Source organism: Drosophila albomicans, unplaced genomic scaffold, assembly GCF_009650485.2.
Source record: "Drosophila albomicans strain 15112-1751.03 unplaced genomic scaffold, ASM965048v2 ctg28_pilon, whole genome shotgun sequence".
NCBI classification, from domain to species: Eukaryota; Metazoa; Arthropoda; class Insecta; order Diptera; family Drosophilidae; genus Drosophila; species Drosophila albomicans.
Genome location: NW_026263665.1, coordinates 251,778 through 263,413, shown reverse-complemented (window position 1 = coordinate 263,413; position 11,636 = coordinate 251,778). Strand labels below are relative to the sequence as shown.

General features: G+C 36.1%; 1 long non-coding RNA gene across 1 annotated transcript; it reads left to right on the top strand.

The window, feature by feature from the left end:
* Positions 1-1,640: 1,640 nt before the first annotated feature.
* LOC127566338 (uncharacterized) lies at positions 1,641-11,427 on the top strand. The gene is made up of 3 exons (XR_007955636.1): positions 1,641-1,859; positions 7,491-7,636; positions 11,356-11,427. It is a non-coding gene; the product is annotated as an uncharacterized LOC127566338 (long non-coding RNA).
* The last annotated feature ends 209 nt before the right edge of the window (positions 11,428-11,636 follow it).

Genomic DNA, 11,636 nt, shown 5'->3' with positions numbered 1-11,636 from the left:
GCAGATGCTTTGATTAGATTTTTAAAGGCTTTTTGAAAGCTCTACGATCAGCTGATCATCAGCTGTGATCGGTCAAACACATCATATGATTTCGCAAAGAGCTTTACACAATTTTTTCTCTTTGCGCGCATGGAATTTGAGTTCCTCGGAAATTTACAATTTTTGGTGAATTTGTTAGAAGTTTGGTTTTTTATTATATTCAAAGTATGTATTTTCAAAAAAAATCAATGCTTGTGACCGGTCTATAAATGTGTAGCTCATAAAACGTAGTGGTAATTCAGTGTATTAACAACTAGCCCGGATTAGCGTACACCTGTCTTTCGTGGAGTAGAACTTAATTTATTCAACTAAGTTCAGTCTAACTCCTTTATTAGCCGAAAGTGTGAATCAGTGGCGTCCAAAATGTGTAATATCAACTGCTATTATCTTCTAGCCTTCAAACTATGGTACTTTTTAGACACAGTGTTAGTACCAAAAAGGGATCTTTTTTTAATATTGCACTCAGAAGTCATCCCATTTTTAACCATCATCCCATCATTTTTTAGATAAAGTTTATGTATGAAATATGTTAATTGGTGTTCAAATAAAATAAAAGTACAACAAAATTTTAAATTTAAAAAAAAATTTTTTAAATTAAAAAAAAAAATTAAAAAAAAAATTTTTTTAACTTCAAAAATTCTATGATTTTTTTCTGATCAGTGAAAAAAAACCGACTGAAGATATCTATTTTAGTTTAGAAGTTATTAATTAAATGCCGCTAGCGGGACCAAATCGCCCACTGTGCATAGGGTAGAAGGGTATTATAACTTTGTGCCGGCAGGAAATGACTGAGTTTGTTGGTCTACGCCCAAAAATGTATGCGTATACATGTGAAAATGTTGAAACTATTGAAATATACCAATTTTGTATTTCTCATACAAAAGATTCTTGAATAACCGTGAGCTGGTCACACTAAAAGTGTTTCGCTCTCTGCTCGTTATGTTCTCTTCCCTTCTGTATTTTTGACATAGAACGGACAAGTTGTCCAAGTGAAGAAATATAACAAGAATTAATTTAAACATAAAACAACCACTCGCCTGATTATTTAATTGAATTGAATCTGGGAAGCCTTTTTTACAACAGAAACTCTGACGAAATATGCATAAAAAAAGGGGGTAAAGGCATGTTGTTTTGAGGGACACTACTACTTTTAAACTATTCAAATATTTAGGTCTAGAAGGCATGAAATAAGTACAGTCAAAATACCAAAAACTACATTAGATAACAAGGATGATAAGCGGATAATAAAAAAGATAGGATTTCAACTCTAGCAAGAGCACATTATTTAATAATTCCCTTTGAAATTGAGAGTTCCATATCAATTCTAGAAGCACAGTCAAGAGTTTGGCGCAGCCAAATGAATGAGCTAGAGAACTCGCTCAGTACTCAAACTAGTGTGAATAAAATAAATAAGCTGAAAAGAAAGTTAGAGAATAATGAAAGTGCGATCGACATTTATAATGGATGGGCTGAAAAAGAGCAAACTATATAGATGTTTAGAATAATAAAACAATACTTTATTTAAAATAAAAATGTATAATTAAAATAAAGAAATGTTTAAAATTAAGTGTACATATTAGAAATTTAAGAAAAATAAAAAAAAAATTAAAAAATGTTAAATAACTTGAAATAAAATAAAAAAAAATAAAAAACACAAAATTGTTTTCAATCTTATATTATTATTACAAAATTTCATTCTTATGAATCCAGCTGTCTTCGGTTTTGGGGAACTCAACCAGCGCGCACTGCAGTTTAGATACAGCGCCCTGCCCACAGCGCGAGAACGGTCACGGAGACGGGTGTTGGAGGTGGGGAAGGAGGTGTGACGACGGGCGGCGACGGTGGCGGTAATAACTATGAGAATCGCATAAATTACTGCAGGATGAAGAAAGCGGAGTTCCGTTGCTGGGACGCCAAGAAGATTGAAGTGAGTAAGGCGAAGGAGGAGCTCGAATATATGCGCGAGGTGCATCGATTGCGAGTCAAAGAACTTAAACTAAAGATAAGCATACTGCAGAGGGAGGAGGAACAATTGTGCCACGTTCCAGCACATGAGATTTAAATTTTGAATATTAATATTTTCTTTCCATTGAATGCAATCCTTATTTTAAACGACATCATTGCCTTACAATTACATTTAAAATACAGTTAGTTAGCGTTAAGATTGTACTCTTAAGTCATTCAACTATTAACGTTATCTCGCTGCTTAATTATAGACAACTAATTTAATCAGTAATTTTATTTTTTAAACCACACACAATCTCGTGTCAGTGACAACCACTAGAGAGGCTCCAAGCAAACCAAAACTAGAACCACTTGAGAATTGCAACAGGTAAATAAGTAAAATTTACTGTTTACGTTTTTATTTATGCAAACAAACCTGCAATTATGCCATACAAATTTGTAATTGGAGAACGAAATATTGCATACTTTTAAGCTAATCATTCAAGACAATAAAAATCAAGAAAGCTACCCATAGGGTAGAAGGGTATTATAACTTTGTGCCGGCAGGAAATGTATGTAACAGGTAGAAGGAGGCATCTCCGACCCTATAAAGTATATATATTCTTGATCAGCATCAATAGCCGAGACAATCTACCCATGTCGGTCTGTCCGTATGAGCACCTAGATCTCATAGACTATATAAGATAGAGCTATAAGCAAGGAAGTGTTAATTGGGGTCACCTGTCATTAATGTCAAGTGTGGGGTAATAAAAATGCAATTTAATTGGGGTCACCTGTCATTAATGTCAAGTGTAGAGTAATAAAGATGAAATTTAATTAGGGTCACCTGTGGAAATGTCAAGTGTGGGATTTGTGTGACGAATCGTACGTGTCCCGAGACGGGGCGATGAAAAGATCGGGATCGGGGGCGATTCGTCACACAAATCCATTATCGATCCTTCGGAGTCGGGGTCGAGGTTGTGTGATCTGAGACGGGGTCGGGGTCGCAGTCGAAATACGATTCGTATATCGTGGTCAAAAACGAGAGACGAACACGTGCTACGAAAACGTGTTGCGCTCCTATCATTAACGAACGTAGCGTACATTGACAATCAGAGGCGAAGCGCTGTACCCAAAAACGATCGAAGGCGCGAACACCCACCTTGAAAACGTAGTTCGTGGGGCAACGCCACATGCACATGATGAAATATGTTCGGAAGCTCAACGCTACATGTAAAACGATCGAAGGCGCCACGATCACTTATCTCATCAATTCGAATGTATTCGAAATCGGTGCGGAGGATAGATCATGTGATGAACGTTAAACAAGTAAGAAAGCTACAGTCGAGTGTACTCGACTGTGAGATACCCGCTACCCATTTTGAATAAAATAAATATATTTTGCAGTATTTTTCTCAAAATATACCGAATATACTGCAAAAATACTAAAAATATAGTACCGCATTTAAAATATACCATAGACGGAACAAAATATCAGATTGTCACACAAAGCAACTCAGACCCATAGTAAGTAGGCGTTTTTGTCATACAAAAGTATTTCTTCAATAACTTCGACAATTTTTATCTGATCGCAACCAAATTTTCAGGAATACATAACTACTACAGTAATTATTGTATATACTAAAATTCGCAACTCGCTTTAAAATTACGCTTGTTATTCAAATTTTTTGATTTTCGGGGGCGGAAGTGGGCGTGGCAAAAATTTGAAACAATCTTGATCTGCGTGCAAACATAACAAATGCTGTCGAAAATTATAGCTCTATCTCTTATAGTCTCTGAGATAGAGTCTTTCATACGGACGGACGGAAAGACGGACATGGCTAGATTGTCTAGGCTGTTGACGCTTATCAAGAATATATATACTTTATAGGTCGGAGATGCCTCGTTCTTCCTGTTACATACATTTCCTTCCGGCACAAAGTTATAATACCCTTCTACCCTATGGGTAGCGGGTATAAAAAGGATGGGAACGTGATGGAATGCAGACGAGAGCACAACACCATTTCCAAGACGCCTTCAAAAATCATCAACCATATCACCACCAAAAAAACAACTAGTTTTGTATACAAATGTCTACTCCCTACACTTGAAGAATAAATATAAAATATGAAAAAAAAGACGAATGTTATAACCAAGACGTGACGAATGTGTGAAAAAGGTCGGTAACGAAGTGCAATGAGGGCAGCACACCATGAATACTCACCGACAATCGTCCAATATTCAATTTTCCTCGGTCTTCATCCTAAAACCTAAAGTCCTTAAAATCACTTCTAGTTTGTGACTGAAACATACACATCGGCTCCGCGGTTCTCCAAAGTTAACAATATTTAAAAATTGTTAAGTGAATACATACCTGTAGGTATGCAATGGCATTTCCACGCCCACACCGAGAACCATAATACAACTCTATCCAACCGGTGGATGGAAGAATCAAGCAGATTGTGAATGGATACAAGGGACATATTCTCCAATATATGTTTGAGAACGACGGAGCGGATATTAGAATGCCTATTGAATTCCTAAATGAAGCTGGATTAGCACTCATCCCTCACTTGGAAAGCGTGATGACTACCCACCTAGCATCAAAATGCACTTTAGTTGTTTGCTGAGCACAATGTACAATGGTTACGACTGGATCGAACTTCCTCCACCTCTTTGAATCACATAAAAATGTGATAGACACAAATGTGAGTGAGTTTCAGAAAAAGGACAGCGGATGGACCTTGACACGAATCATTAGGCTGGAGCTTAATGTTTATAAATGTGATCTGACAAAAAGTTCTAATCATTTTGAGCTTCCGCTTAAATTATAAAATAGAAGGGCAGTTGTTAATGTACATAACAAAGATGCCTTCTGTTTTAAGTGGGCAATTATATCAGCTCTCAAACCAATAAATAGATCATACCATTGCAATTGTTATGGTGTTGAGATCACGACCCCAATATTTGAGGTGAACAACATAAAGATTGACTTAAATGGATTAACATTCCCGATGGAAATTCGTAAAATAAAAGAGTTCACTCAACATCCTCACATGAGTTTAAATATTTTCGGGTATGATGAGGAATAGGATAAAATAATTGGACCGCTTTACTGCGATGGAGTGGAAATGAGAATCCACATTAATTTACTATTCGTCGACGGACCAACTGCGGGTATTCATAGACACTATGTGTGAAATAAAAATATTTAATCGTAAGTACATTCAATAAATTTGTAAATATTACAATCACCTTACAGTTATATTAAACAGCGAGTGAGCGATGGTTCTGTAATCAATGCTTACAATACTCAACGAGTGAGGAGAGGGCAGCTCAAGATGTAGTCGGGTGGTTACCGAGGGACCAAGGAAGGATGAGAAGATTTCTTTAAAAACCATCACCGTCAGCCCGAGGTTGTATTCGTCGTGTATGCAGACTTTGAATGCATACTGGAACCAGTAAATTTAGATGTAAGTGAAAACACAAAAATTGTTAATAAGCATGTGCCAGTAGTATTTGCATAATACATAAAGTGTGCATTTGACTCAGGCTTAGATAAGTTTGTTTCGAAGACAGGAGGTGATGTCGCTCGCACTTTTGTTAAAAATTTAACGTCAGACTTTTCGATTTGTATGAGAACCACATGAAGAGAGTGGTTCCAATGCACATGAATCACAATGAGTTGGATAATTTGAGGAAAGCGACCATTGGTCACATATGTAAGAGTATTTTAAATAATGATACAGTGAAAGATCACTGTTCTTACAGGTAGATATAGAGGTGCAGCCCATAATTCTTGTAACCATAAATACAAGACGGGTGATTTTATCCCCGTATTCTTTCACAATTTCTCCAAATATCATTCTCATTTGTTTGTAAAAGAAATTGGAGAAATTGAGGGGAAATAAAATTTATTCCTTTATATAAGGAATTATATATATATCAATTTCTAAATATCTCTTCCTCTTTGGATACTATCAGATTCATGCCCTCTACTCTAGACACACTCGCGGGGAATTTGAGTGAGGACAATTTCAATGTGTTGAAATCACAGTACACAAACAACTCAGATTTTGAACTACTTCGCAAGAAAAATGTTTTCCCCTACGAATATTTAGATTGTGTTGAAAAACTAGAAGAACTTCTCTCCCACCAAGGTCTAAGTTCTAAAGTAATTCAACAGAGTCAGAATGTTCAGAAGAGGATTACGCTGATGCCATCCAAGTATGGTATCATTTCAATTGTCGATCATTGAAGGAATACTTATAATTGTATTTGAAAACTGATGTTTTATTGTTAACAGACGTTTTCCAAAATTTTAGAGCATTTTGTTATTCAATTTACAATCTTAACCACGACCATTATTACACTACATCACGATTGTCGTGGGATGCTATACTAAAAACCACAGAGATTGAACTCGAGTTACTCACTGACATTGATATGATTATATATTTTAATAATGGAATTCCGGGTGGGTTGGTGGAATGTAGGCATACAAAAGCAAACCACAAATACCTAAAAGATTTCTATCCTAATAAAGAATCGGAACTTTTAATGTATGTGGATGCAAACAATTTGTATGGTTGGGCTATGTCTGACCCACTACCTTACGGTGGCTAAACACGAATCAGGTTAATAGATTTAATCTAGAAAATATTCCTGAAAATAGTGAGTATGGGAATATTCAAGAGGTTGATCTAGATTACCCTTATTCAATCCACGATGAACATAATGATCTACCATTCCGTCCAGCTAACAAGCTACCATCAAGTTCCGCCAAGAAGATTGAGGTGAGCAAGGCGATGCTGTAAGAGGGACATATACATTTTTAAGCTATTCAAATACTTTGTATACAGCTTGAAAGCAAAAACGTGGTAGTATGCAATCAATTTAGGTCTAGAAGGCATGAAATAAGTATAGTGAAAATAACAAAAAGTACAGTGAAATAATTCAAATGAAGAGGTTACACAACAAAATTATAAACCAATTTATTTGTAATTGAGTTGTAGTGCTGGACTTGTCAAAATACAAAATGTATGACTTCCATTATGACTACATGAAACCTAAGTTTGGGAAAGCACTCATTAAATTAATATGGATACGGATAAATTTAAGTTACAGTATAAAAAGTGAATGAGTTTTATGAAGATATTCGGAATGATGTGGATGTTTGACACGTCCGAATATTCAGATGAATTGGCCGAGTTGTATAATTTTAAGATATGTAATAAGAAACGATTGGGTTTCTTTAAGGATGAGTTGCATGGTAAAAAATGACTGAGTGTGTAAATAACTTAGCGGAAATAAAATAAAACAAATAAAAAATACAGAATTGTTTGCAATCTTATATTATTATTACAAAATTTCATTCTTATGCGAATAATAAAAAAATTTAATCCAGCTGTCTTCGGTTTTAGAGAACCCAGACCAGCGTTGCACTGCAGTTTACATACAGCGCCCTGCCCACAGCGCGGAGACGGGTGTTGGAGGTGGGGAAGGAGGTGTGACGACGGGCGGCGGCGGGGGCGGTAATAACTATGAGAAGCGCATAAATTACTGCAGGATGAAGAAGGCGGAGTTCCGTTGCTGGGACGCCAAGAAGATTGAGGTGAGCAAGGCGAAGGAGGAGCTCGAATATATGCGCGAGGTGCATCGATTACGAGTCAAAGAGCTCTAACTAAAGATAAGCATACTGCAGAGGGAGGAGGAACAATTGTGCCACGTTCCAGCACATGAGATGTAATTTTGAATATTAATATTCTCTTTCCATTGAATGCAATCCTTATTTTAAACGACATCATTGCCTTACAATTACATTTAAAATACAGTTAGTTAGCGTTAAAATTGTACTCTTAAGTCATTCAACTATTAACGTTATCTCGCTGCTTAATTATAGACAACTAATTTAATCAGTAATTTTATTTTTGAAACCACACACAATCTCGTGTCAGTGAGAACCACTAGAGAGGCTCCAAGCAAACCAAAACTAGAACCACTTGAGAATTGCAACAGGTAAATAAGTAAAATTTACTGTTTACGCAACTATTTTTTTTTTTCTTTATGTAAACAAACCTGCAATTATGACATACAAATTTGTTATTGGAGAACGAAATATTGCATACTTTTAAGCTAATCATTCAAGACAATAAAAAATCAAGAAAGCTACCCATAGGGTAGAAGGGTATTATAACTTTGTGCCGGCAGGAAATGTATGTAACAGGTAGAAGGAGGCATCTCCGACCCTATAATGTCAGTGTGGGGTAATAAAAATGCAATTTAATTGGGGTCACCTGTGGAAATGTCAAGTGTGGGGTAATAAAGATGCAATTTAATAGGGTCACCTGTGGAAATGTCAAGTGTGGGATTTGTGTGACGAATCGTACGTGTCCCGAGACGGGGCGATGAAAAGATCGGGATCGGGGGCGATTCGTCACACAAATCCATTATCGATCCTTCGGAGTCGGGGTCGAAATACGATTCGTAGATCGTGGTCAAAAACGAGAGATGAACTCGTGCTACGAAAACGTGTTACGCTCCTATCATTAACGAACGTAGCGTACATTGACAATCAGAGGCGCAGCGCTGTACCCTCGTCGAAAACAAATTATAATTGTTAATAACTTTGATTTGATTATTAACAATATCAACATCAATATCGAAATCAAATTTGTTTAAACAAATTGTATAATTCAATAATCATTATTAAACAACATTGTAAAAATCAATTTTACAATAAACAAACAAATACTGCAAAAACCAATACTACAAGCAAAATAAACTTTATTACATTCAACCAACAAAAAAAAAAAAAACATCAACAATGAATCCCGAGAACACCAACAACTTCAACAAGACCACCAACACCATCAATGGGGAGTATTGCTATTCTTGCCAGCATTACCTACCTGTAGGTATGCAATGGCATTTCCACGCCCACACCGAGAACCATAAATACAACTCTATCCAACCGGTGGATGGAAGAATCAAGCAGATTGTGAATGGATACAAGGGACATATTCTCCAATATATGTTTGAGAACGACGGAGCGGATATTAGAATGCCTATTGAATTCCTAAATGAGGCTGGATTAGCACTCATCCCTCACTTGGAAAGCGTGATGACTACCCACCTAGCATCAAAATGCAATTTTTAGTTGTTTGCTGAGCACAATGTCTCTGGTTACGACTGGATCGAACTTCCTCCACCTCTTTGAATTACATAAAAATGTGATAGACACAAATGTGAGTGAGTTTCAGAAAAAGGACAGCGGATGGACCTTGACACGAATCATTAGGCTGGAGCTTAATGTTTATAAATGTGATCTGACAAAAAGTTCTAATCATTTTGAGCTTCCGCTTAAATTATAAAATAGAAGGGCAGTTGTTAATGTACATAACAAAGATGCCTTCTGTTTTAAGTGGGCAATTATATCAGCTCTCAAACCAATAAATAGATCATACCATTGCAATTGTTATGGTGTTGAGATCACGACCCCAATATTTGAGGTGAACAACATAAAGATTGACTTCAATGGATTAACATTCCCGATGGAAATTCGTAAAATAAAAGAGTTCACTCAACATCCTCACATGAGTTTAAAAGCTTTCGGGTATGATGAGGAATAGGATAAAATAATTGGACCGCTTTACTGCGATGGAGTGGAAATGAGAATCCACATTAATTTACTATTCGTCGACGGACCAACTGCGGGTATTCATAGACACTATGTGTGAAATAAAAATATTTAATCGTAAGTACATTCAATAAATTTGTAAATATTACAATCACCTTACAGTTATATTAAACAGCGAGTTAAGCGATGGTTCTGTAATCAATGCTTACAATACTCAACGAGTGAGGAGAGGGCAGCTCAAGATGTAGTCGGGTGGTTACCGAGGGACCAAGGAAGGATGAGAAGATTTCTTTAAAAACCATCACCGTCAGCCCGAGGTTGTATTCGTCGTGTATGCAGACTTTGAATGCATACTGGAACCAGTAAATTTAGATGTAAGTGAAAACACAAAAATTGTTAATAAGCATGTGCCAGTAGTATTTGCATAATACATAAAGTGTGCATTTGACTCAGGCTTAGATAAGTTTGTTTCGAAGACAGGAGGTGATGTCGCTCGCACTTTTGTTAAAAATTTAACGTCAGACTTTTCCGATTTGTATGAGAACCACATGAAGAGAGTGGTTCCAATGCACATGAATCACAATGAGTTGGATAATTTGAGGAAAGCGACCATTGGTCACATATGTAAGAGTATTTTAAATAATGATACAGTGAAAGATCACTGTTCTTACAGGTAGATATAGAGGTGCAGCCCATAATTCTTGTAACCTTAAATACAAGACGGGTGATTTTATCCCCGTATTCTTTCACAATTTCTCCAAATATCATTCTCATTTGTTTGTAAAAGAAATTGGAGAAATTGAGGGGAAAATAAAATTTATTCCTTTATATAAGGAATTATATATATCAATTTCTAAATATCTCCCTCTTTGGATACTATCAGATTCATGCCCTCTACTCTAGACACACTCGCGGGGAATTTGAGTGAGGACAATTTCAATGTGTTGAAATCACAGTACACAAACAACTCAGATTTTGAACTACTTCGCAAGAAAAATGTTTTCCCCTACGAATATTTAGATTGTGTTGAAAAACTAGAAGAACTTCTCTCCCACCAAGGTCTAAGTTCTATAGTAATTCAACAGAGTCAGAATGTTCAGAAGAGGATTACGCTGATGCCATCCAAGTATGGTAGCATTTCAATTGTCGATCATTGAAGGAATACTTATAATTGTATTTGAAAACTGATGTTTTATTGTTAACAGACGTTTTCCAAAATTTTAGAGCATTTTGTTATTCAATTTACAATCTTAACCACGACCATTATTACACTACACCACATTTGTCGTGGGATGCTATACTAAAAACCACAGAGATCGAACTCGAGCTACTCACTGACTTATATATTTTAATAATGGAATTCCGGGTGGGTTGGTGGAATGTAGGCATACAAAAGCAAACCACAAATACCTAAAAGATTTCTATCCTAATAAAGAATCGGAACTTTTAATGTATGTGGATGCAAACAATTTGTATGGTTGGGCTATGTCTGACCCACTCCTTACGGTGAGTTCAAATGGCTAAACACGAATCAGGTTAATAGATTTAATCTAGAAAATATTCCTGAAAATAGTGAGTATGGGAATATTCAAGAGGTTGATCTAGATTACCCTTATTCAATCCACGATGAACATAATGATCTACCATTCCGTCCAGCTAACAAGCTACCATCAAGTTCCGCCAAGAAGATTGAGGTGAGCAAGGCGAAGGAGGAGCTCGAATATATGCGCGAGGTGCATCGATTGCGAGTCAAAGAACTTAAACTAAAGATAAGCATACTGCAGAGGGAGGAGGAACAATTGTGCCACGTTCCAGCACATGAGATTTAAATTTTGAATATTAATATTTTCTTTCCATTGAATGCAATCCTTATTTTAAACGACATCATTGCCTTACAATTACATTTAAAATACAGTTAGTTAGCTTTAAGATTGCACTCTTAAGTCATTCAACTATTAACGTTATCTCGCTGCTTAATTATAGACAACTAATTTAATCAGTAATAATATTTTTT